Source organism: Odontesthes bonariensis, chromosome 17 (assembly GCF_027942865.1).
Source record: "Odontesthes bonariensis isolate fOdoBon6 chromosome 17, fOdoBon6.hap1, whole genome shotgun sequence".
In the NCBI taxonomy this organism is placed as follows: domain Eukaryota; kingdom Metazoa; phylum Chordata; class Actinopteri; order Atheriniformes; family Atherinopsidae; genus Odontesthes; species Odontesthes bonariensis.
Window position 1 is genome coordinate 32,574,970 of NC_134522.1, and position 24,453 is coordinate 32,599,422.

Consider the following 24,453-nt stretch of genomic DNA (forward strand, 5'->3'; position numbering starts at 1 on the left):
GCATGGAACCAACTTAGAATTGATATATATTAAGGACAAAAGAGTTTGAACTGGTATTGACTGAAGGAATTGGTGTTTATAAGCAAAAATCCGAATTTCGACTTAACTCGCCAAAGTAAGGCTATTCCTGTTTTTCTTTCTCAAACAAGGTCATTTAAAGAAGTTTATGCATGGAACCAACTTAGAATGGATATATATGAAGGACAAAGGAGTTTGAACTGGTTTTGACTGAAGGAATTGGTGTTTATAGCAAAAATACCAATTTGGCCTTAACTCGCAAAAGTAAGGCTATTCCTGTTTTTCTTTCTCAAACAAGGTCATTTAAAGGGGTTTATGCATGGAACATACTTAGAATGGCTATATATGAAGGACAAAGGAGTTTGAACTCTTTTTGACTGAAGTAATTGGTGTTTATAGCAAAAATACCAATTTGGCCTTAACTCGCAAAAGTAAGGCTATTCCTGTTTTTCTTTCTCAAACAAGGTCATTTAAAGGGGTTTATGCATGGAACATACTTAGAATGGATATATATGAAGGACAAAGGAGTTTGAACTGGTTTTGACTGAAGGAATTGGTGTTTATAAGCAAAAATCCGAATTTCGACTTAATTCGCCAAAGTAAGGCTATTCTTCTTTTTCTTTCTCAAACAAGGTCATTTAAAGAAGTTTATGCATGGAACCAACTTAGAATTGATATATATTAAGGACAAAAGAGTTTGAACTTGTTTTGACTGAAGGAATTCATTTTATAGCAAAACTACCAATTTGGCCTTAACTCGCAAAAGTAAGGCTATTCCTGTTTTTCTTTCTCATACAAGGTCATTTAAAGAAGTTTATGCATGGAACCAACTTAGAATTGATATATATTAAGGACAAAAGAGTTTGAACTTGTTTTGACTGAAGGAATATGTGTTTATAGCAAAAATACCAATTTGGCCTTAACTCGCAAAAGTAAGGCTATTCCTGTTTTTCTTTCTCAAACAAGGTCATTTAAAGAGGTTTATGCATGGAACCAACTTAGAATTGATATATATTAAGGACAAAAGAGTTTGAACTTGTTTTGACTGAAGGAATTGGTGTTTATAGCAAAAATACCAATTTGGCCATAACTCGCAAAAGTAAGGCTATTCTTGTTTTTTTTTCTCATACAAGGTAATTTAAAGAGGTTTATGCATGGAACATACTTAGAATGGATATATATGAAGGACAAAGGAGTTTGAACTTGTTTTGACTGAAGGAATTGGTGTTTATGAGCAAAAATACCAATTTGGCCTTAACTCGCAAAAGTAAGGCTATTCCTGTTTTTCTTTCTCAAACAAGGTCATTTAAAGGGGTTTATGCATGAAACATACTTAGAATGGATATATATGAAGGACAATGGAGTTTGAACTGGTTTTGACTGAAGGAATTGGTGTTTATAGCAAATATACCAATTTGGCCTTAACTCGCAAAAGTAAGGCTATTCCTGTTTTTCTTTCTTCAAACAAGGTCATTTAAAGGGGTTTATGCATGGAACATACTTAGAATGGATATATATGAAGGACAAAGGAGTTTGAACTGGTTTTGACTGAAGGAATTGGTGTTTATAAGCAAAAATCCGAATTTCGACTTAACTCGCCAAAGTAAGGCTATTCTTCTTTTTCTTTCTCATACAAGGTCATTTAAAGAAGTTTATGCATGGAACCAACTTAGAATTGATATATATTAAGGACAAAAGAGTTTGAACTTGTTTTGACTGAAGGAATTCATTTTATAGCAAAAATACCAATTTGGCCTTAACTCGCAAAAGTAAGGCTATTCCTGTTTTTCTTTCTCAAACAAGGTCATTTAAAGGGGTTTATGCATGGAACATACTTTGAATGGATATATATGAAGGACAAAGGAGTTTGAACTTGTTTTGACTGAAGGAATATGTGTTTATAGCAAAAATACCAATTTGGCCTTAACTCGCAAAAGTAAGGATATTCCTGTTTTTCTTTCTCAAACAAGGTCATTTAAAGAAGTTTATGCATGGAACCAACTTAGAATTGATATATATTAAGGACAAAAGAGTTTGAACTTGTTTTGACTGAAGGAATTCATTTTATAGCAAAAATACCAATTTGGCCTTAACTCGCAAAAGTAAGGCTATTCCTGTTTTTCTTTCTTCAAACAAGGTCATTTAAAGGGGTTTATGCATGGAACATACTTAGAATGGCTATATATGAAGGACAAAGGAGTTTGAACTCTTTTTGACTGAAGTAATTGGTGTTTATAGCAAAAATACCAATTTGGCCTTAACTCGCAAAAGTAAGGCTATTCCTGTTTTTCTTTCTCAAACAAGGTCATTTAAAGGGGTTTATGCATGGAACATACTTTGAATGGATATATATGAAGGACAAAGGAGTTTGAACTTGTTTTGACTGAAGGAATATGTGTTTATAGCAAAAATACCAATTTGGCCTTAACTCGCAAAAGTAAGGATATTCCTGTTTTTCTTTCTCAAACAAGGTCATTTAAAGAAGTTTATGCATGGAACCAACTTAGAATTGATATATATTAAGGCCAAAAGAGTTTGAACTTGTTTTGACTGAAGGAATTCATTTTATAGCAAAAATACCAATTTGGCCTTAACTCGCAAAAGTAAGAATATTCCTGTTTTTCTTTCTTCAAACAAGGTCATTTAAAGGGGTTTATGCATGGAACATACTTAGAATGGATATATATGAAGGACAAAGGAGTTTGAACTGGTTTTGACTGAAGGAATTGGTGTTTATAAGCAAAAATCCGAATTTCGACTTAACTCGCCAAAGTAAGGCTATTCTTCTTTTTCTTTCTCATACAAGGTCATTTAAAGAAGTTTATGCATGGAACCAACTTAGAATTGATATATATTAAGGACAAAAGAGTTTGAACTTGTTTTGACTGAAGGAATTCATTTTATAGCAAAAATACCAATTTGGCCTTAACTCGCAAAAGTAAGGCTATTCCTGTTTTTCTTTCTCAAACAAGGTCATTTAAAGAGGTTTATGCATGGAACCAACTTAGAATTGATATATATTAAGGACAAAAGAGTTTGAACTTGTTTTGACTGAAGGAATTCATTTTATAGCAAAAATACCAATTTGGCCTTAACTCGCGAAAGTAAGGCTATTCTTGTTTTTCTTTCTCATACAAGGTCATTTAAAGAGGTTTATGCATGGAACATACTTAGAATGGCTATATATGAAGGACAAAGGAGTTTGAACTTGTTTTGACTGAAGAAATTGGAGTTTATGAGCAAAAATACAATTTGGCCTTAACTCGCAAAAGTAAGGCTATTCCTGTTTTTCTTTCTCAAACAAGGTCATTTAAAGGGGTTTATGCATGGAACATACTTAAAATGGATATATATGAAGGACAAAGGAGTTTGAACTGGTATTGACTGAAGGAATTGGTGTTTATAAGCAAAAATCCGAATTTCGACTTAACTCGCCAAAGTAAGGCTATTCCTGTTTTTCTTTCTCAAACAAGGTCATTTAAAGAAGTTTATGCATGGAACCAACTTAGAATTGATATATATTAAGGAAAAAAGAGTTTGAACTTGTTTTGACTGAAGGAATTGGTGTTTATAGCAAAAATACCAATTTGGCCTTAACTCGCAAAAGTAAGGCTATTCTTGTTTTTTTTTCTCATACAAGGTAATTTAAAGAGGTTTATGCATGGAACATACTTAGAATGGATATATATGAAGGACAAAGGAGTTTGAACTTGTTTTGACTGAAGGAATTGGTGTTTATGAGCAAAAATACCAATTTGGCCTTAACTCGCAAAAGTAAGGCTATTCCTGTTTTTCTTTCTCAAACAAGGTCATTTAAAGGGGTTTATGCATGAAACATACTTAGAATGGATATATATGAAGGACAACGGAGTTTGAACTGGTTTTGACTGAAGGAATTGGTGTTTATAGCAAATATACCAATTTGGCCTTAACTCGCAAAAGTAAGGCTATTCCTGTTTTTCTTTCTTCAAACAAGGTCATTTAAAGGGGTTTATGCATGGAACTTACTTAGAATGGATATATATGAAGGACAAAGGAGTTTGAACTGGTTTTGACTGAAGGAATTGGTGTTTATAAGCAAAAATCCGAATTTCGACTTAACTCGCCAAAGTAAGGCTATTCTTCTTTTTCTTTCTCATACAAGGTCATTTAAAGAAGTTTATGCATGGAACCAACTTAGAATTGATATATATTAAGGACAAAAGAGTTTGAACTTGTTTTGACTGAAGGAATTCATTTTATAGCAAAAATACCAATTTGGCCTTAACTCGCAAAAGTAAGGCTATTCCTGTTTTTCTTTCTCAAACAAGGTCATTTAAAGGGGTTTATGCATGGAACATACTTTGAATGGATATATATGAAGGACAAAGGAGTTTGAACTTGTTTTGACTGAAGGAATATGTGTTTATAGCAAAAATACCAATTTGGCCTTAACTCGCAAAAGTAAGGATATTCCTGTTTTTCTTTCTCAAACAAGGTCATTTAAAGAAGTTTATGCATGGAACCAACTTAGAATTGATATATATTAAGGACAAAAGAGTTTGAACTTGTTTTGACTGAAGGAATTCATTTTATAGCAAAAATACCAATTTGGCCTTAACTCGCAAAAGTAAGGCTATTCCTGTTTTTCTTTCTTCAAACAAGGTCATTTAAAGGGGTTTATGCATGGAACATACTTAGAATGGATATATATGAAGGACAAAGGAGTTTGAACTGGTTTTGACTGAAGGAATTGGTGTTTATAGCAAAAATACCAATTTGGCCTTAACTCGCAAAAGTAAGGCTATTCCTGTTTTTCTTTCTCAAACAAGGTCATTTAAAGGGGTTTATGCATGGAACATACTTAGAATGGATATATATGAAGGACAAAGGAGTTTGAACTGGTTTTGACTGAAGGAATTGGTGTTTATAAGCAAAAATCCGAATTTCGACTTAATTCGCCAAAGTAAGGCTATTCTTCTTTTTCTTTCTCAAACAAGGTCATTTAAAGAAGTTTATGCATGGAACCAACTTAGAATTGATATATATTAAGGACAAAAGAGTTTGAACTTGTTTTGACTGAAGGAATTCATTTTATAGCAAAACTACCAATTTGGCCTTAACTCGCAAAAGTAAGGCTATTCCTGTTTTTCTTTCTCATACAAGGTCATTTAAAGAAGTTTATGCATGGAACCAACTTAGAATTGATATATATTAAGGACAAAAGAGTTTGAACTTGTTTTGACTGAAGGAATATGTGTTTATAGCAAAAATACCAATTTGGCCTTAACTCGCAAAAGTAAGGCTATTCCTGTTTTTCTTTCTCAAACAAGGTCATTTAAAGAGGTTTATGCATGGAACCAACTTAGAATTGATATATATTAAGGACAAAAGAGTTTGAACTTGTTTTGACTGAAGGAATTGGTGTTTATAGCAAAAATACCAATTTGGCCTTAACTCGCAAAAGTAAGGCTATTCTTGTTTTTTTTTCTCATACAAGGTAATTTAAAGAGGTTTATGCATGGAACATACTTAGAATGGATATATATGAAGGACAAAGGAGTTTGAACTTGTTTTGACTGAAGGAATTGGTGTTTATGAGCAAAAATACCAATTTGGCCTTAACTCGCAAAAGTAAGGCTATTCCTGTTTTTCTTTCTCAAACAAGGTCATTTAAAGGGGTTTATGCATGAAACATACTTAGAATGGATATATATGAAGGACAACGGAGTTTGAACTGGTTTTGACTGAAGGAATTGGTGTTTATAGCAAATATACCAATTTGGCCTTAACTCGCAAAAGTAAGGCTATTCCTGTTTTTCTTTCTTCAAACAAGGTCATTTAAAGGGGTTTATGCATGGAACATACTTAGAATGGATATATATGAAGGACAAAGGAGTTTGAACTGGTTTTGACTGAAGGAATTGGTGTTTATAAGCAAAAATCCGAATTTCGACTTAACTCGCCAAAGTAAGGCTATTCTTCTTTTTCTTTCTCATACAAGGTCATTTAAAGAAGTTTATGCATGGAACCAACTTAGAATTGATATATATTAAGGACAAAAGAGTTTGAACTTGTTTTGACTGAAGGAATTCATTTTATAGCAAAAATACCAATTTGGCCTTAACTCGCAAAAGTAAGGCTATTCCTGTTTTTCTTTCTCAAACAAGGTCATTTAAAGGGGTTTATGCATGGAACATACTTTGAATGGATATATATGAAGGACAAAGGAGTTTGAACTTGTTTTGACTGAAGGAATATGTGTTTATAGCAAAAATACCAATTTGGCCTTAACTCGCAAAAGTAAGGATATTCCTGTTTTTCTTTCTCAAACAAGGTCATTTAAAGAAGTTTATGCATGGAACCAACTTAGAATTGATATATATTAAGGACAAAAGAGTTTGAACTTGTTTTGACTGAAGGAATTCATTTTATAGCAAAAATACCAATTTGGCCTTAACTCGCAAAAGTAAGGCTATTCCTGTTTTTCTTTCTTCAAACAAGGTCATTTAAAGGGGTTTATGCATGGAACATACTTAGAATGGATATATATGAAGGACAAAGGAGTTTGAACTGGTTTTGACTGAAGGAATTGGTGTTTATAGCAAAAATACCAATTTGGCCTTAACTCGCAAAAGTAAGGCTATTCCTGTTTTTCTTTCTCAAACAAGGTCATTTAAAGGGGTTTATGCATGGAACATACTTTGAATGGATATATATGAAGGACAAAGGAGTTTGAACTTGTTTTGACTGAAGGAATATGTGTTTATAGCAAAAATACCAATTTGGCCTTAACTCGCAAAAGTAAGGATATTCCTGTTTTTCTTTCTCAAACAAGGTCATTTAAAGAAGTTTATGCATGGAACCAACTTAGAATTGATATATATTAAGGCCAAAAGAGTTTGAACTTGTTTTGACTGAAGGAATTCATTTTATAGCAAAAATACCAATTTGGCCTTAACTCGCAAGAGTAAGGCTATTCCTGTTTTTCTTTCTTCAAACAAGGTCATTTAAAGGGGTTTATGCATGGAACATACTTAGAATGGATATATATGAAGGACAAAGGAGTTTGAACTGGTTTTGACTGAAGGAATTGGTGTTTATAAGCAAAAATACGAATTTCGACTTAACTCGCCAAAGTAAGGCTATTCTTCTTTTTCTTTCTCATACAAGGTCATTTAAAGAAGTTTATGCATGGAACCAACTTAGAATTGATATATATTAAGGACAAAAGAGTTTGAACTTGTTTTGACTGAAGGAATTCATTTTATAGCAAAAATACCAATTTGGCCTTAACTCGCAAAAGTAAGGCTATTCCTGTTTTTCTTTCTCAAACAAGGTCATTTAAAGGGGTTTATGCATGGAACATACTTTGAATGGATATATATGAAGGACAAAGGAGTTTGAACTTGTTTTGACTGAAGGAATATGTGTTTATAGCAAAAATACCAATTTGGCCTTAACTCGCAAAAGTAAGGATATTCCTGTTTTTCTTTCTCAAACAAGGTCATTTAAAGAAGTTTATGCATGGAACCAACTTAGAATTGATATATATTAAGGACAAAAGAGTTTGAACTTGTTTTGACTGAAGGAATTCATTTTATAGCAAAAATACCAATTTGGCCTTAACTCGCAAAAGTAAGGCTATTCCTGTTTTTCTTTCTTCAAACAAGGTCATTTAAAGGGGTTTATGCATGGAACATACTTAGAATGGATATATATGAAGGACAAAGGAGTTTGAACTGGTTTTGACTGAAGGAATTGGTGTTTATAGCAAAAATACCAATTTGGCCTTAACTCGCAAAAGTAAGGCTATTCCTGTTTTTCTTTCTCAAACAAGGTCATTTAAAGAAGTTTATGCATGGAACCAACTTAGAATTGATATATATTAAGGCCAAAAGAGTTTGAACTTGTTTTGACTGAAGGAATTCATTTTATAGCAAAAATACCAATTTGGCCTTAACTCGCAAAAGTAAGGCTATTCCTGTTTTTCTTTCTTCAAACAAGGTCATTTAAAGGGGTTTATGCATGGAACATACTTAGAATGGATATATATGAAGGACAAAGGAGTTTGAACTGGTTTTGACTGAAGGAATTGGTGTTTATAAGCAAAAATACGAATTTCGACTTAACTCGCCAAAGTAAGGCTATTCTTCTTTTTCTTTCTCATACAAGGTCATTTAAAGAAGTTTATGCATGGAACCAACTTAGAATTGATATATATTAAGGACAAAAGAGTTTGAACTTGTTTTGACTGAAGGAATTCATTTTATAGCAAAAATACCAATTTGGCCTTAACTCGCAAAAGTAAGGCTATTCCTGTTTTTCTTTCTTCAAACAAGGTCATTTAAAGGGGTTTATGCATGGAACATACTTAGAATGGCTATATATGAAGGACAAAGGAGTTTGAACTGGTTTTGACTGAAGGAATTGGTGTTTATAGCAAAAATACCAATTCGGCCTTAACTCGCAAAAGTAAGGATATTCCTGTTTTTCTTTCTTCAAACAAGGTCATTTAAAGGGGTTTATGCATGGAACATACTTAGAATGGATATATATGAAGGACAAAGGAGTTTGAACTTGTTTTGACTGAAGGAATTGGTGTTTATGAGCAAAAATACCAATTTGGCCTTAACTCGCAAAAGTAAGGCTATTCCTGTTTTTCTTTCTCAAACAAGGTCATTTAAAGGGGTTTATGCATGAAACATACTTAGAATGGATATATATGAAGGACAACGGAGTTTGAACTGGTTTTGACTGAAGGAGTATGTGTTTATAGCAAATATACCAATTTGGCCTTAACTCGCAAAAGTAAGGCTATTCCTGTTTTTCTTTCTCAAACAAGGTCATTTAAAGGGGTTTATGCATGGAACATACTTAGAATGGATATATATGAAGGACAAAGGAGTTTGAACTGGTTTTGACTGAAGGAATTGGTGTTTATAAGCAAAAATCCGAATTTCGACTTAACTCGCCAAAGTAAGGCTATTCCTGTTTTTCTTTCTCAAACAAGGTCATTTAAAGAAGTTTATGCATGGAACCAACTTAGAATTGATATATATTAAGGACAAAAGAGTTTGAACTTGTTTTGACTGAAGGAATTCATTTTATAGCAAAAATACCAATTTGGCCTTAACTCGCAAAAGTAAGGCTATTCCTGTTTTTCTTTCTTCAAACAAGGTCATTTAAAGGGGTTTATGCATGGAACATACTTAGAATGGCTATATATGAAGGACAAAGGAGTTTGAACTGGTTTTGACTGAAGGAATTGGTGTTTATAGCAAAAATACCAATTTGGCCTTAACTCGCAAAAGTAAGGCTATTCCTGTTTTTCTTTCTCAAACAAGGTCATTTAAAGGGGTTTATGCATGGAACATACTTTGAATGGATATATATGAAGGACAAAGGAGTTTGAACTTGTTTTGACTGAAGGAATATGTGTTTATAGCAAAAATACCAATTTTGCCTTAACTCGCAAAAGTAAGGCTATTCCTGTTTTTCTTTCTCATACAAGGTCATTTAAAGATGTTTATGCATGGAACATACTTAGAATGGCTATATATGAAGGACAAAGGAGTTTGAACTTGTTTTGACTGAAGGAATATGTGTTTATAGCAAAAATACCAATTTGGCCTTAACTCGCAAAAGTAAGGATATTCCTGTTTTTCTTTCTCAAACAAGGTCATTTAAAGAAGTTTATGCATGGAACCAACTTAGAATTGATATATATTAAGGACAAAAGAGTTTGAACTTGTTTTGACTGAAGGAATTCATTTTATAGCAAAAATATCAATTTGGCCTTAACTCGCAAAAGTAAGGCTATTCCTGTTTTTCTTTCTTCAAACAAGGTCATTTAAAGGGGTTTATGCATGGAACATACTTAGAATGGATATATATGAAGGACAAAGGAGTTTGAACTTGTTTTGACTGAAGGAATTCATTTTATAGCAAAAATACCAATTTGGCCTTAACTCGCGAAAGTAAGGTTATTCTTGTTTTTCTTTCTCATACAAGGTCATTTAAAGAGGTTTATGCATAGAACATACTTAGAATGGCTATATATGAAGGACAAAGGAGTTTGAACTGGTTTTGACTGAAGGAATTGGTGTTTATAGCAAAAATACCAATTTGGCCTTAACTCGCAAAAGTTAGGCTATTCCTGTTTTTCAATTCTCAAACAAGGTCATTTAAAGAGGTTTATGCATGGAACCAACTTAGAATTTATATATATTAAGGACAAAAGAGTTTGAACTTGTTTTGACTGAAGGAATTCATTTTATAGCAAAAATACCAATTTGGCAACTCGCAAAAGTAAGGCTATTCTTGTTTTTTTTTCTCATACAAGGTAATTTAAAGAGGTTTATGCATGGAACATACTTAGAATGGATATATATGAAGGACAAAGGAGTTTGAACTTGTTTTGACTGAAGGAATTGGTGTTTATGAGCAAAAATACCAATTTGGCCTTAACTCGCAAAAGTAAGGCTATTCCTGTTTTTCTTTCTCAAACAAGGTCATTTAAAGGGGTTTATGCATGAAACATACTTAGAATGGATATATATGAAGGACAACGGAGTTTGAACTTGTTTTGACTGAAGGAATTCATTTTATAGCAAAAATACCAATTTGGCAACTCGCAAAAGTAAGGCTATTCTTGTTTTTTTTTCTCATACAAGGTAATTTAAAGAGGTTTATGCATGGAACATACTTAGAATGGATATATATGAAGGACAAAGGAGTTTGAACTTGTTTTGACTGAAGGAATTGGTGTTTATGAGCAAAAATACCAATTTGGCCTTAACTCGCAAAAGTAAGGCTATTCCTGTTTTTCTTTCTCAAACAAGGTCATTTAAAGGGGTTTATGCATGAAACATACTTAGAATGGATATATATGAAGGACAACGGAGTTTGAACTGGTTTTGACTGAAGGAGTATGTGTTTATAGCAAAAATACCAATTTGGCCTTAACTCGCAAAAGTAAGGCTATTCCTGTTTTTCTTTCTTCAAACAAGGTCATTTAAGGGGGTTTATGCATGGAACATACTTAGAATGGCTATATATGAAGGACAAAGGAGTTTGAACTGGTTTTGACTGAAGGAATTGTTGTTTATAGCAAAAATACCAATTTGGCCTTAACTCGCAAAAGTAAGGCTATTCCTGTTTTTCTTTCTCAAACAAGGTCATTTAAATGGGTTTATGCATGGAACATACTTTGAATGGATATATATGAAGGACAAAGGAGTTTGAACTTGTTTTGACTGAAGGAATATGTGTTTATAGCAAAAATACCAATTTGGCCTTAACTCGCAAAAGTAAGGCTATTCCTGTTTTTCTTTCTCATACAAGGTCATTTAAAGAGGTTTATGCATGGAACATACTTAGAATGGCTATATATGAAGGACAAAGGAGTTTGAACTTGTTTTGACTGAAGGAATTGGTGTTTATGAGCAAAAATACCAATTTGGCCTTAACTCGCAAAAGTAAGGCTATTCCTGTTTTTCTTTCTCAAACAAGGTCATTTAAAGGGGTTTATGCATGGAACATACTTTGAATGGATATATATTAAGGACAAAGGAGTTTGAACTTGTTTTGACTGAAGGAATATGTGTTTATAGCAAAAATACCAATTTGGCCTTAACTCGCAAAAGTAAGGATATTCCTGTTTTTCTTTCTCAAACAAGGTCATTTAAAGAAGTTTATGCATGGAACCAACTTAGAATTGATATATATTAAGGACAAAAGAGTTTGAACTTGTTTTGACTGAAGGAATTCATTTTATAGCAAAAATACCAATTTGGCCTTAACTCGCAAAAGTAAGGCTATTCCTGTTTTTCTTTCTTCAAACAAGGTCATTTAAAGGGGTTTATGCATGGAACATACTTAGAATGGATATATATGAAGGACAAAGGAGTTTGAACTGGTTTTGACTGAAGGAATTGGTGTTTATAGCAAAAATACCAATTTGGCCTTAACTCGCAAAAGTAAGGCTATTCTTGTTTTTTTTTTCTCATACAAGGTAATTTAAAGAGGTTTATGCATGGAACCAACTTAGAATGGATATATATGAAGGACAAAGGAGTTTGAACTTGTTTTGACTGAAGGAATTGGTGTTTATGAGCAAAAATACCAATTTGGCCTTAACTCGCAAAAGTAAGGCTATTCCTGTTTTTCTTTCTCAAACAAGGTCATTTAAAGGGGTTTATGCATGAAACATACTTAGAATGGATATATATGAAGGACAACGGAGTTTGAACTGGTTTTCACTGAAGGAGTATGTGTTTATAGCAAATATACCAATTTGGCCTTAACTCGCAAAAGTAAGGCTATTCCTGTTTTTCTTTCTCAAACAAGGTCATTTAAAGGGGTTTATGCATGGAACATACTTAGAATGGATATATATGAAGGACAAAGGAGTTTGAACTGGTTTTGACTGAAGGAATTGGTGTTTATAAGCAAAAATCCGAATTTCGACTTAACTCGCCAAAGTAAGGCTATTCCTGTTTTTTTTTTCTCAAACAAGGTCATTTAAAGAAGTTTATGCATGGAACCAACTTAGAATTGATATATATTAAGGACAAAAGAGTTTGAACTTGTTTTGACTGAAGGAATACATTTTATAGCAAAAATACCAATTTGGCCTTAACTCGCAAAAGTAAGGCTATTCCTGTTTTTCTTTCTTCAAACAAGGTAATTTAAAGGGGTTTATGCATGGAACATACTTAGAATGGCTATATATGAAGGACAAAGGAGTTTGAACTGGTTTTGACTGAAGGAATTGGTGTTTATAGCAAAAATACCAATTTGGCCTTAACTCGCAAAAGTAAGGCTATTCCTGTTTTTCTTTCTCATACAAGGTCATTTAAAGAGGTTTATGCATGGAACATACTTAGAATGGCTATATATGAAGGACAAAGGAGTTTGAACTTGTTTTGACTTAAGGAATTGGTGTTTATGAGCAAAAATACCAATTTGGCCTTAACTCGCAAAAGTAAGGCTATTCCTGTTTTTCTTTCTCAAACAAGGTCATTTAAAGGGGTTTATGCATGGAACATACTTTGAATGGATATATATTAAGGACAAAGGAGTTTGAACTTGTTTTGACTGAAGGAATATGTGTTTATAGCAAAAATACCAATTTGGCCTTAACTCGCAAAAGTAAGGATATTCCTGTTTTTCTTTCTCAAACAAGGTCATTTAAAGAAGTTTATGCATGGAACCAACTTAGAATTGATATATATTAAGGACAAAAGAGTTTGAACTTGTTTTGACTGAAGGAATTCATTTTATAGCAAAAATATCAATTTGGCCTTAACTCGCAAAAGTAAGGCTATTCCTGTTTTTCTTTCTTCAAACAAGGTCATTTAAAGGGGTTTATGCATGGAACATACTTAGAATGGCTATATATGAAGGACAAAGGAGTTTGAACTGGTTTTGACTGAAGGAATTGGTGTTTATAGCAAAAATACCAATTTGGCCTTAACTCGCAAAAGTTAGGCTATTCCTGTATTTCAATTCTCAAACAAGGTCATTTAAAGAGGTTTATGCATGGAACCAACTTAGAATTTATATATATTAAGGACAAAAGAGTTTGAACTTGTTTTGACTGAAGGAATTCATTTTATAGCAAAAATACCAATTTGGCAACTCGCAAAAGTAAGGCTATTCTTGTTTTTTTTTCTCATACAAGGTAATTTAAAGAGGTTTATGCATGGAACATACTTAGAATGGATATATATGAAGGACAAAGGAGTTTGAACTTGTTTTGACTGAAGGAATTGGTGTTTATGAGCAAAAATACCAATTTGGCCTTAACTCGCAAAAGTAAGGCTATTCCTGTTTTTCTTTCTCAAACAAGGTCATTTAAAGGGGTTTATGCATGAAACATACTTAGAATGGATATATATGAAGGACAACGGAGTTTGAACTTGTTTTGACTGAAGGAATTCATTTTATAGCAAAAATACCAATTTGGCAACTCGCAAAAGTAAGGCTATTCTTGTTTTTTTTTCTCATACAAGGTCATTTAAAGAGGTTTATGCATGGAACATACTTAGAATGGATATATATGAAGGACAAAGGAGTTTGAACTTGTTTTGACTGAAGGAATTGGTGTTTATGAGCAAAAATACCAATTTGGCCTTAACTCGCAAAAGTAAGGCTATTCCTGTTTTTCTTTCTCAAACAAGGTCATTTAAAGGGGTTTATGCATGAAACATACTTAGAATGGATATATATGAAGGACAACGGAGTTTGAACTGGTTTTGACTGAAGGAATTGGTGTTTATAGCAAAAATACCAATTTGGCCTTAACTCGCAAAAGTTAGGCTATTCCTGTTTTTCAATTCTCAAACAAGGTCATTTAAAGAGGTTTATGCATGGAACCAACTTAGAATGTATATATATTAAGGACAAAAGAGTTTGAACTTGTTTTGACTGAAGGAATTCATTTTATAGCAAAAATACCAATTTGGCAACTCGCAAAAGTAAGGCTATTCTTGTTTTTTTTTCTCATACAAGGTAATTTAAAGAGGTTTATGCATGGAACATACTTAGAATGGCTATATATGAAGGACAAAGGAGTTTGAACTGGTTTTGACTGAAGGAATTGGTGTTTATAGCAAAAATACCAATTTGGCCTTAACTCGCAAAAGTAAGGCTATTCCTGTTTTTCTTTCTCAATCAAGGTCATTTAAATGGGTTTATGCATGGAACATACTTTGAATGGATATATATGAAGGACAAAGGAGTTTGAACTTGTTTTGACTGAAGGAATATGTGTTTATAGCAAAAATACCAATTTGGCCTTAACTCGCAAAAGTAAGGCTATTCCTGTTTTTCTTTCTCAGACAAGGTCATTTAAAGGGGTTTATGCATGGAACATACTTTGAATGGATATATATTAAGGACAAAGGAGTTTGAACTTGTTTTGACTGAAGGAATATGTGTTTATAGCAAAAATACCAATTTGGCCTTAACTCGCAAAAGTAAGGATATTCCTGTTTTTCTTTCTCAAACAAGGTCATTTAAAGAAGTTTATGCATGGAACCAACTTAGAATTGATATATATTAAGGACAAAAGAGTTTGAACTTGTTTTGACTGAAGGAATTCATTTTATAGCAAAAATACCAATTTGGCCTTAACTCGCAAAAGTAAGGCTATTCCTGTTTTTCTTTCTTCAAACAAGGTCATTTAAAGGGGTTTATGCATGGAACATACTTAGAATGGATATATATGAAGGACAAAGGAGTTTGAACTGGTTTTGACTGAAGGAATTGGTGTTTATAGCAAAAATACCAATTTGGCCTTAACTCGCAAAAGTAAGGCTATTCTTGTTTTTTTTTCTCATACAAGGTAATTTAAAGAGGTTTATGCATGGAACATACTTAGAATGGATATATATGAAGGACAAAGGAGTTTGAACTTGTTTTGACTGAAGGAATTGGTGTTTATGAGCAAAAATACCAATTTGGCCTTAACTCGCAAAAGTAAGGCTATTCCTGTTTTTCTTTCTCAAACAAGGTCATTTAAAGGGGTTTATGCATGAAACATACTTAGAATGGATATATATGAAGGACAACGGAGTTTGAACTGGTTTTGACTGAAGGAGTATGTGTTTACAGCAAATATACCAATTTGGCCTTAACTCGCAAAAGTAAGGCTATTCCTGTTTTTCTTTCTCAAACAAGGTCATTTAAAGGGGTTTATGCATGGAACATACTTAGAATGGATATATATGAAGGACAAAGGAGTTTGAAGTGGTTTTGACTGAAGGAATTGGTGTTTATAAGCAAAAATCCGAATTTCGACTTAACTCGCCAAAGTAAGGCTATTCCTGTTTTTCTTTCTCAAACAAGGTCATTTAAAGAAGTTTATGCATGGAACCAACTTAGAATTGATATATATTAAGGACAAAAGAGTTTGAACTTGTTTTGACTAAAGGAATTCATTTTATAGCAAAAATACCAATTTGGCCTTAACTCGCAAAAGTAAGGCTATTCTTGTTTTTTTTTCTCATACAAGGTAATTTAAAGAGGTTTATGCATGGAACATACTTAGAATGGATATATATGAAGGACAAAGGAGTTTGAACTTGTTTTGACTGAAGGAATTGGTGTTTATGAGCAAAAATACCAATTTGGCCTTAACTCGCAAAAGTAAGGCTATTCCTGTTTTTCTTTCTCAAACAAGGTCATTTAAAGGGGTTTATGCATGAAACATACTTAGAATGGATATATATGAAGGACAACGGAGTTTGAACTGGTTTTGACTGAAGGAGTATGTGTTTACAGCAAATATACCAATTTGGCCTTAACTCGCAAAAGTAAGGCTATTCCTGTTTTTCTTTCTCAAACAAGGTCATTTAAAGGGGTTTATGCATGGAACATACTTAGAATGGATATATATGAAGGACAAAGGAGTTTGAACTGGTTTTGACTGAAGGAATTGGTGTTTATAAGCAAAAATCCGAATTTCGACTTAACTCGCCAAAGTAAGGCTATTCCTGTTTTTCTTTCTCAAACAAGGTCATTTAAAGAAGTTTATGCATGGAACCAACTTAGAATTGATATATATTAAGGACAAAAGAGTTTGAACTTGTTTTGACTAAAGGAATTCATTTTATAGCAAAAATACCAATTTGGCCTTAACTCGCAAAAGTAAGGCTATTCCTGTTTTTCTTTCTTCAAACAAGGTCATTTAAAGGGGTTTATGCATGGAACATACTTAGAATGGCTATATATGAAGGACAAAGGAGTTTGAACTGGTTTTGACTGAAGGAATTGGTGTTTATGAGCAAAAATACCAATTTGGCCTTAACTCGCAAAAGTAAGGCTATTCCTGTTTTTCTTTCTCAAACAAGGTCATTTAAAGGGGTTTATGCATGAAACATACTTAGAATGGATATATATGAAGGACAACGGAGTTTGAACTGGTTTTCACTGAAGGAGTATGTGTTTATAGCAAATATACCAATTTGGCCTTAACTCGCAAAAGTAAGGCTATTCCTGTTTTTCTTTCTCAAACAAGGTCATTTAAAGGGGTTTATGCATGGAACATACTTAGAATGGATATATATGAAGGACAAAGGAGTTTGAACTGGTTTTGACTGAAGGAATTGGTGTTTATAAGCAAAAATCCGAATTTCGACTTAACTCGCCAAAGTAAGGCTATTCCTGTTTTTTTTTTCTCAAACAAGGTCATTTAAAGAAGTTTATGCATGGAACCAACTTAGAATTGATATATATTAAGGACAAAAGAGTTTGAACTTGTTTTGACTGAAGGAATTCATTTTATAGCAAAAATACCAATTTGGCCTTAACTCGCAAAAGTAAGGCTATTCCTGTTTTTCTTTCTTCAAACAAGGTAATTTAAAGGGGTTTATGCATGGAACATACTTAGAATGGCTATATATGAAGGACAAAGGAGTTTGAACTGGTTTTGACTGAAGGAATTGGTGTTTATAGCAAAAATACCAATTTGGCCTTAACTCGCAAAAGTAAGGCTATTCCTGTTTTTCTTTCTCAAACAAGGTCATTTAAAGGGGTTTATGCATGGAACATACTTTGAATGGATATATATGAAGGACAAAGGAGTTTGAACTTGTTTTGACTGAAGGAATATGTGTTTATAGCAAAAATACCAATTTGGCCTTAACTCGCAAAAGTAAGGCTATTCCTGTTTTTCTTTCTCATACAAGGTCATTTAAAGAGGTTTATGCATGGAACCAACTTAGAATTTATATATATTAAGGACAAAAGAGTTTGAACTTGTTTTGACTGAAGGAATTCATTTTATAGCAAAAATACCAATTTGGCAACTCGCAAAAGTAAGGCTATTCTTGTTTTTTTTTCTCATACAAGGTAATTTAAAGAGGTTTATGCATGGAACATACTTAGAATGGATATATATGAAGGACAAAGGAGTTTGAACTTGTTTTGACTGAAGGAATTGGTGTTTATGAGCAAAAATACCAATTTGGCCTTAACTCGCAAAAGTAAGGCTATTCCTGTTTTTCTTTCTCAAACAAGGTCATTTAAAGGGGTTTATGCATGAAACATACTTAGAATGGATATATATGAAGGACAACGGAGTTTGAACTTGTTTTGACTGAAGGAATTCATTTTATAGCAAAAATACCAATTTGGCAACTCGCAAAAGTAAGGCTATTCTTGTTTTTTTTTCTCATACAAGGTAATTTAAAGAGGTTTATGCATGGAACATACTTAGAATGGATATATATGAAGGACAAAGGAGTTTGAACTTGTTTTGACTGAAGGAATTGGTGTTTATGAGCAAAAATACCAATTTGGCCTTAACTCGCAAAAGTAAGGCTATTCCTGTTTTTCTTTCTCAAACAAGGTCATTTAAAGGGGTTTATGCATGAAACATACTTAGAATGGATATATATGAAGGACAACGGAGTTTGAACTGGTTTTGACTGAAGGAATTGGTGTTTATAGCAAAAATACCAATTTGGCCTTAACTCGCAAAAGTTAGGCTATTCCTGTTTTTCAATTCTCAAACAAGGTCATTTAAAGAGGTTTATGCATGGAACCAACTTAGAATGTATATATATTAAGGACAAAAGAGTTTGAACTTGTTTTGACTGAAGGAATTCATTTTATAGCAAAAATACCAATTTGGCAACTCGCAAAAGTAAGGCTATTCTTGTTTTTTTTTCTCATACAAGGTAATTTAAAGAGGTTTATGCATGGAACATACTTAGAATGGATATATATGAAGGACAAAGGAGTTTGAACTTGTTTTGACTGAAGGAATTGGTGTTTATGAGCAAAAATACCAATTTGGCCTTAACTCGCAAAAGTAAGGCTATTCCTGTTTTTCTTTCTCAAACAAGGTCATTTAAAGGGGTTTATGCATGAAACATACTTAGAATGGATATATATGAAGGACAACGGAGTTTGAACTTGTTTTGACTGAAGGAATTCATTTTATAGCAAAAATACCAATTTGGCAACTCTTAAAAGTAAGGCTATTCTTGTTTTTTTTTCTCATACAAGGTAATTTAAAGAGGTTTATGCATGGAACATACTTAGAATGGCTATATATGAAGGACAAAGGAGTTTGAACTGGTTTTGACTGAAGGAATTGGTGTTTATAGCAAAAATACCAATTTGGCCTTAACTCGCAAAAGTAAGGCTATTCCTGTTTTTCTTTCTCAATCAAGGTCATTTAAATGGGTTTATGCATGGAACATACTTTGAATGGATATATATGAAGGACAAAGGAGTTTGAACTTGTTTTGACTGAAGGAATATGTGTTTATAGCAAAAATACCAATTTGGCCTTAACTCGCAAAAGTAAGGCTATTCCTGTTTTTCTTTCTCAGACAAGGTCATTTAAAGGGGTTTATGCATGGAACATACTTTGAATGGATATATATTAAGGACAAAGGAGTTTGAACTTGTTTTGACTGAAGGAATATGTGTTTATAGCAAAAATACCAATTTGGCCTTAACTCGCAAAAGTAAGGATATTCCTGTTTTTCTTTCTCAAACAAGGTCATTTAAAGAAGTTTATGCATGGAACCAACTTAGAATTGATATATATTAAGGACAAAAGAGTTTGAACTTGTTTTGACTGAAGGAATTCATTTTATAGCAAAAATACCAATTTGGCCTTAACTCGCAAAAGTAAGGCTATTCCTGTTTTTCTTTCTTCAAACAAGGTCATTTAAAGGGGTTTATGCATGGAACATACTTAGAATGGATATATATGAAGGACAAAGGAGTTTGAACTGGTTTTGACTGAAGGAATTGGTGTTTATAGCAAAAATACCAATTTGGCCTTAACTCGCAAAAGTAAGGCTATTCCTGTTTTTCTTTCTCAAACAAGGTCATTTAAAGGGGTTTATGCATGAAACATACTTAGAATGGATATATATGAAGGACAACGGAGTTTGAACTGGTTTTGACTGAAGGAGTATGTGTTTACAGCAAATATACCAATTTGGCCTTAACTCGCAAAAGTAAGGCTATTCCTGTTTTTCTTTCTCAAACAAGGTCATTTAAAGGGGTTTATGCATGGAACATACTTAGAATGGATATATATGAAGGACAAAGGAGTTTGAACTGGTTTTGACTGAAGGAATTGGTGTTTATAAGCAAAAATCCGAATTTCGACTTAACTCGCCAAAGTAAGGCTATTCCTGTTTTTCTTTCTCAAACAAGGTCATTTAAAGAAGTTTATGCATGGAACCAACTTAGAATTGATATATATTAAGGACAAAAGAGTTTGAACTTGTTTTGACTAAAGGAATTCATTTTATAGCAAAAATACCAATTTGGCCTTAACTCGCAAAAGTAAGGCTATTCTTGTTTTTTTTTCTCATACAAGGTAATTTAAAGAGGTTTATGCATGGAACATACTTAGAATGGATATATATGAAGGACAAAGGAGTTTGAACTTGTTTTGACTGAAGGAATTGGTGTTTATGAGCAAAAATACCAATTTGGCCTTAACTCGCAAAAGTAAGGCTATTCCTGTTTTTCTTTCTCAAACAAGGTCATTTAAAGGGGTTTATGCATGAAACATACTTAGAATGGATATATATGAAGGACAACGGAGTTTGAACTGGTTTTGACTGAAGGAGTATGTGTTTACAGCAAATATACCAATTTGGCCTTAACTCGCAAAAGTAAGGCTATTCCTGTTTTTCTTTCTCAAACAAGGTCATTTAAAGGGGTTTATGCATGGAACATACTTAGAATGGATATATATGAAGGACAAAGGAGTTTGAACTGGTTTTGACTGAAGGAATTGGTGTTTATAAGCAAAAATCCGAATTTCGACTTAACTCGCCAAAGTAAGGCTATTCCTGTTTTTCTTTCTCAAACAAGGTCATTTAAAGAAGTTTATGCATGGAACCAACTTAGAATTGATATATATTAAGGACAAAAGAGTTTGAACTTGTTTTGACTAAAGGAATTCATTTTATAGCAAAAATACCAATTTGGCCTTAACTCGCAAAAGTAAGGCTATTCCTGTTTTTCTTTCTTCAAACAAGGTCATTTAAAGGGGTTTATGCATGGAACATACTTAGAATGGCTATATATGAAGGACAAAGGAGTTTGAACTGGTTTTGACTGAAGGAATTGGTGTTTATAGCAAAAATACCAATTTGGCCTTAACTCGCAAAAGTAAGGCTATTCCTGTTTTTCTTTCTCAAACAAGGTCATTTAAAGGGGTTTATGCATGGAACATACTTTGAATTGATATATATGAAGGACAAAGGAGTTTGAACTTGTTTTGACTGAAGGAATATGTGTTTATAGCAAAAATACCAATTTGGCCTTAACTCGCAAAAGTAAGGCTATTCCTGTTTTTCTTTCTCATACAAGGTCATTTAAAGAGGTTTATGCATGGAACATACTTAGAATGGATATATATGAAGGACAAAGGAGTTTGAACTTGTTTTGACTGAAGGAATTGGTGTTTATGAGCAAAAATACCAATTTGGCCTTAACTCGCAAAAGTAAGGCTATTCCTGTTTTTCTTTCTCAAACAAGGTCATTTAAAGGGGTTTATGCATGGAACATACTTTGAATGGATATATATTAAGGACAAAGGAGTTTGAACTTGTTTTGACTGAAGGAATATGTGTTTATAGCAAAAATACCAATTTGGCCTTAACTCGCAAAAGTAAGGATATTCCTGTTTTTCTTTCTCAAACAAGGTCATTTAAAGAAGTTTATGCATGGAACCAACTTAGAATTGATATATATTAAGGACAAAAGAGTTTGAACTTGTTTTGACTGAAGGAATTCATTTTATAGCAAAAATACCAATTTGGCCTTAACTCGCAAAAGTTAGGCTATTCCTGTTTTTCAATTCTCAAACAAGGTCATTTAAAGAGGTTTATGCATGGAACCAACTTAGAATTTATATATATTAAGGACAAAAGAGTTTGAACTTGTTTTGACTGAAGGAATTCATTTTATAGCAAAAATACCAATTTGGCAACTCGCAAAAGTAAGGCTATTCTTGTTTTTTTTTCTCATACAAGGTAATTTAAAGAGGTTTATGCATGGAACATACTTAGAATGGATATATATGAAGGACAAAGGAGTTTGAACTTGTTTTGACTGAAGGAATTGGTGTTTATGAGCAAAAATACCAATTTGGCCTTAACTCGCAAAAGTAAGGCTATTCCTGTTTTTCTTTCTCAAACAAGGTCATTTAAAGGGGTTTATGCATGAAACATACTTAGAATGGATATATATGAAGGACAACGGAGTTTGAACTTGTTTTGACTGAAGGAATTCATTTTATAGCAAAAATACCAATTTGGCAACTCGCAAAAGTAAGGCTATTCTTGTTTTTTTTTCTCATACAAGGTAATTTAAAGAGGTTTATGCATGGAACATACTTAGAATGGATATATATGAAGGACAAAGGAGTTTGAACTTGTTTTGACTGAAGGAATTGGTGTTTATGAGCAAAAATACCAATTTGGCCTTAACTCGCAAAAGTAAGGCTATTCCTGTTTTTCTTTCTCAAACAAGGTCATTTAAAGGGGTTTATGCATGAAACATACTTAGAATGGATATATATGAAGGACAACGGAGTTTGAACTGGTTTTGACTGAAGGAGTATGTGTTTATAGCAAAAATACCAATTTGGCCTTAACTCGCAAAAGTAAGGCTATTCCTGTTTTTCTTTCTTCAAACAAGGTCATTTAAGGGGGTTTATGCATGGAACATACTTAGAATGGCTATATATGAAGGACAAAGGAGTTTGAACTGGTTTTGACTGAAGGAATTGGTGTTTATAGCAAAAATACCAATTTGGCCTTAACTCGCAAAAGTAAGGCTATTCCTGTTTTTCTTTCTCAAACAAGGTCATTTAAATGGGTTTATGCATGGAACATACTTTGAATGGATATATATGAAGGACAAAGGAGTTTGAACTTGTTTTGACTGAAGGAATATGTGTTTATAGCAAAAATACCAATTTGGCCTTAACTCGCAAAAGTAAGGCTATTCCTGTTTTTCTTTCTCATACAAGGTCATTTAAAGAGGTTTATGCATGGAACATACTTAGAATGGCTATATATGAAGGACAAAGGAGTTTGAACTTGTTTTGACTGAAGGAATTGGTGTTTATGAGCAAAAATACCAATTTGGCCTTAACTCGCAAAAGTAAGGCTATTCCTGTTTTTCTTTCTCAAACAAGGTCATTTAAAGGGGTTTATGCATGGAACATACTTTGAATGGATATATATTAAGGACAAAGGAGTTTGAACTTGTTTTGACTGAAGGAATATGTGTTTATAGCAAAAATACCAATTTGGCCTTAACTCGCAAAAGTAAGGATATTCCTGTTTTTCTTTCTCAAACAAGGTCATTTAAAGAAGTTTATGCATGGAACCAACTTAGAATTGATATATATTAAGGACAAAAGAGTTTGAACTTGTTTTGACTGAAGGAATTCATTTTATAGCAAAAATACCAATTTGGCCTTAACTCGCAAAAGTAAGGCTATTCCTGTTTTTCTTTCTTCAAACAAGGTCATTTAAAGGGGTTTATGCATGGAACATACTTAGAATGGATATATATGAAGGACAAAGGAGTTTGAACTGGTTTTGACTGAAGGAATTGGTGTTTATAGCAAAAATACCAATTTGGCCTTAACTCGCAAAAGTAAGGCTATTCTTGTTTTTTTTTTCTCATACAAGGTAATTTAAAGAGGTTTATGCATGGAACATACTTAGAATGGATATATATGAAGGACAAAGGAGTTTGAACTTGTTTTGACTGAAGGAATTGGTGTTTATGAGCAAAAATACCAATTTGGCCTTAACTCGCAAAAGTAAGGCTATTCCTGTTTTTCTTTCTCAAACAAGGTCATTTAAAGGGGTTTATGCATGAAACATACTTAGAATGGATATATATGAAGGACAACGGAGTTTGAACTGGTTTTGACTGAAGGAGTATGTGTTTATAGCAAATATACCAATTTGGCCTTAACTCGCAAAAGTAAGGCTATTCCTGTTTTTCTTTCTCAAACAAGGTCATTTAAAGGGGTTTATGCATGGAACATACTTAGAATGGATATATATGAAGGACAAAGGAGTTTGAACTGGTTTTGACTGAAGGAATTGGTGTTTATAAGCAAAAATCCGAATTTCGACTTAACTCGCCAAAGTAAGGCTATTCCTGTTTTTTTTTCTCAAACAAGGTCATTTAAAGAAGTTTATGCATGGAACCAACTTAGAATTGATATATATTAAGGACAAAAGAGTTTGAACTTGTTTTGACTGAAGGAATTCATTTTATAGCAAAAATACCAATTTGGCCTTAACTCGCAAAAGTAAGGCTATTCCTGTTTTTCTTTCTTCAAACAAGGTAATTTAAAGGGGTTTATGCATGGAACATACTTAGAATGGCTATATATGAAGGACAAAGGAGTTTGAACTGGTTTTGACTGAAGGAATT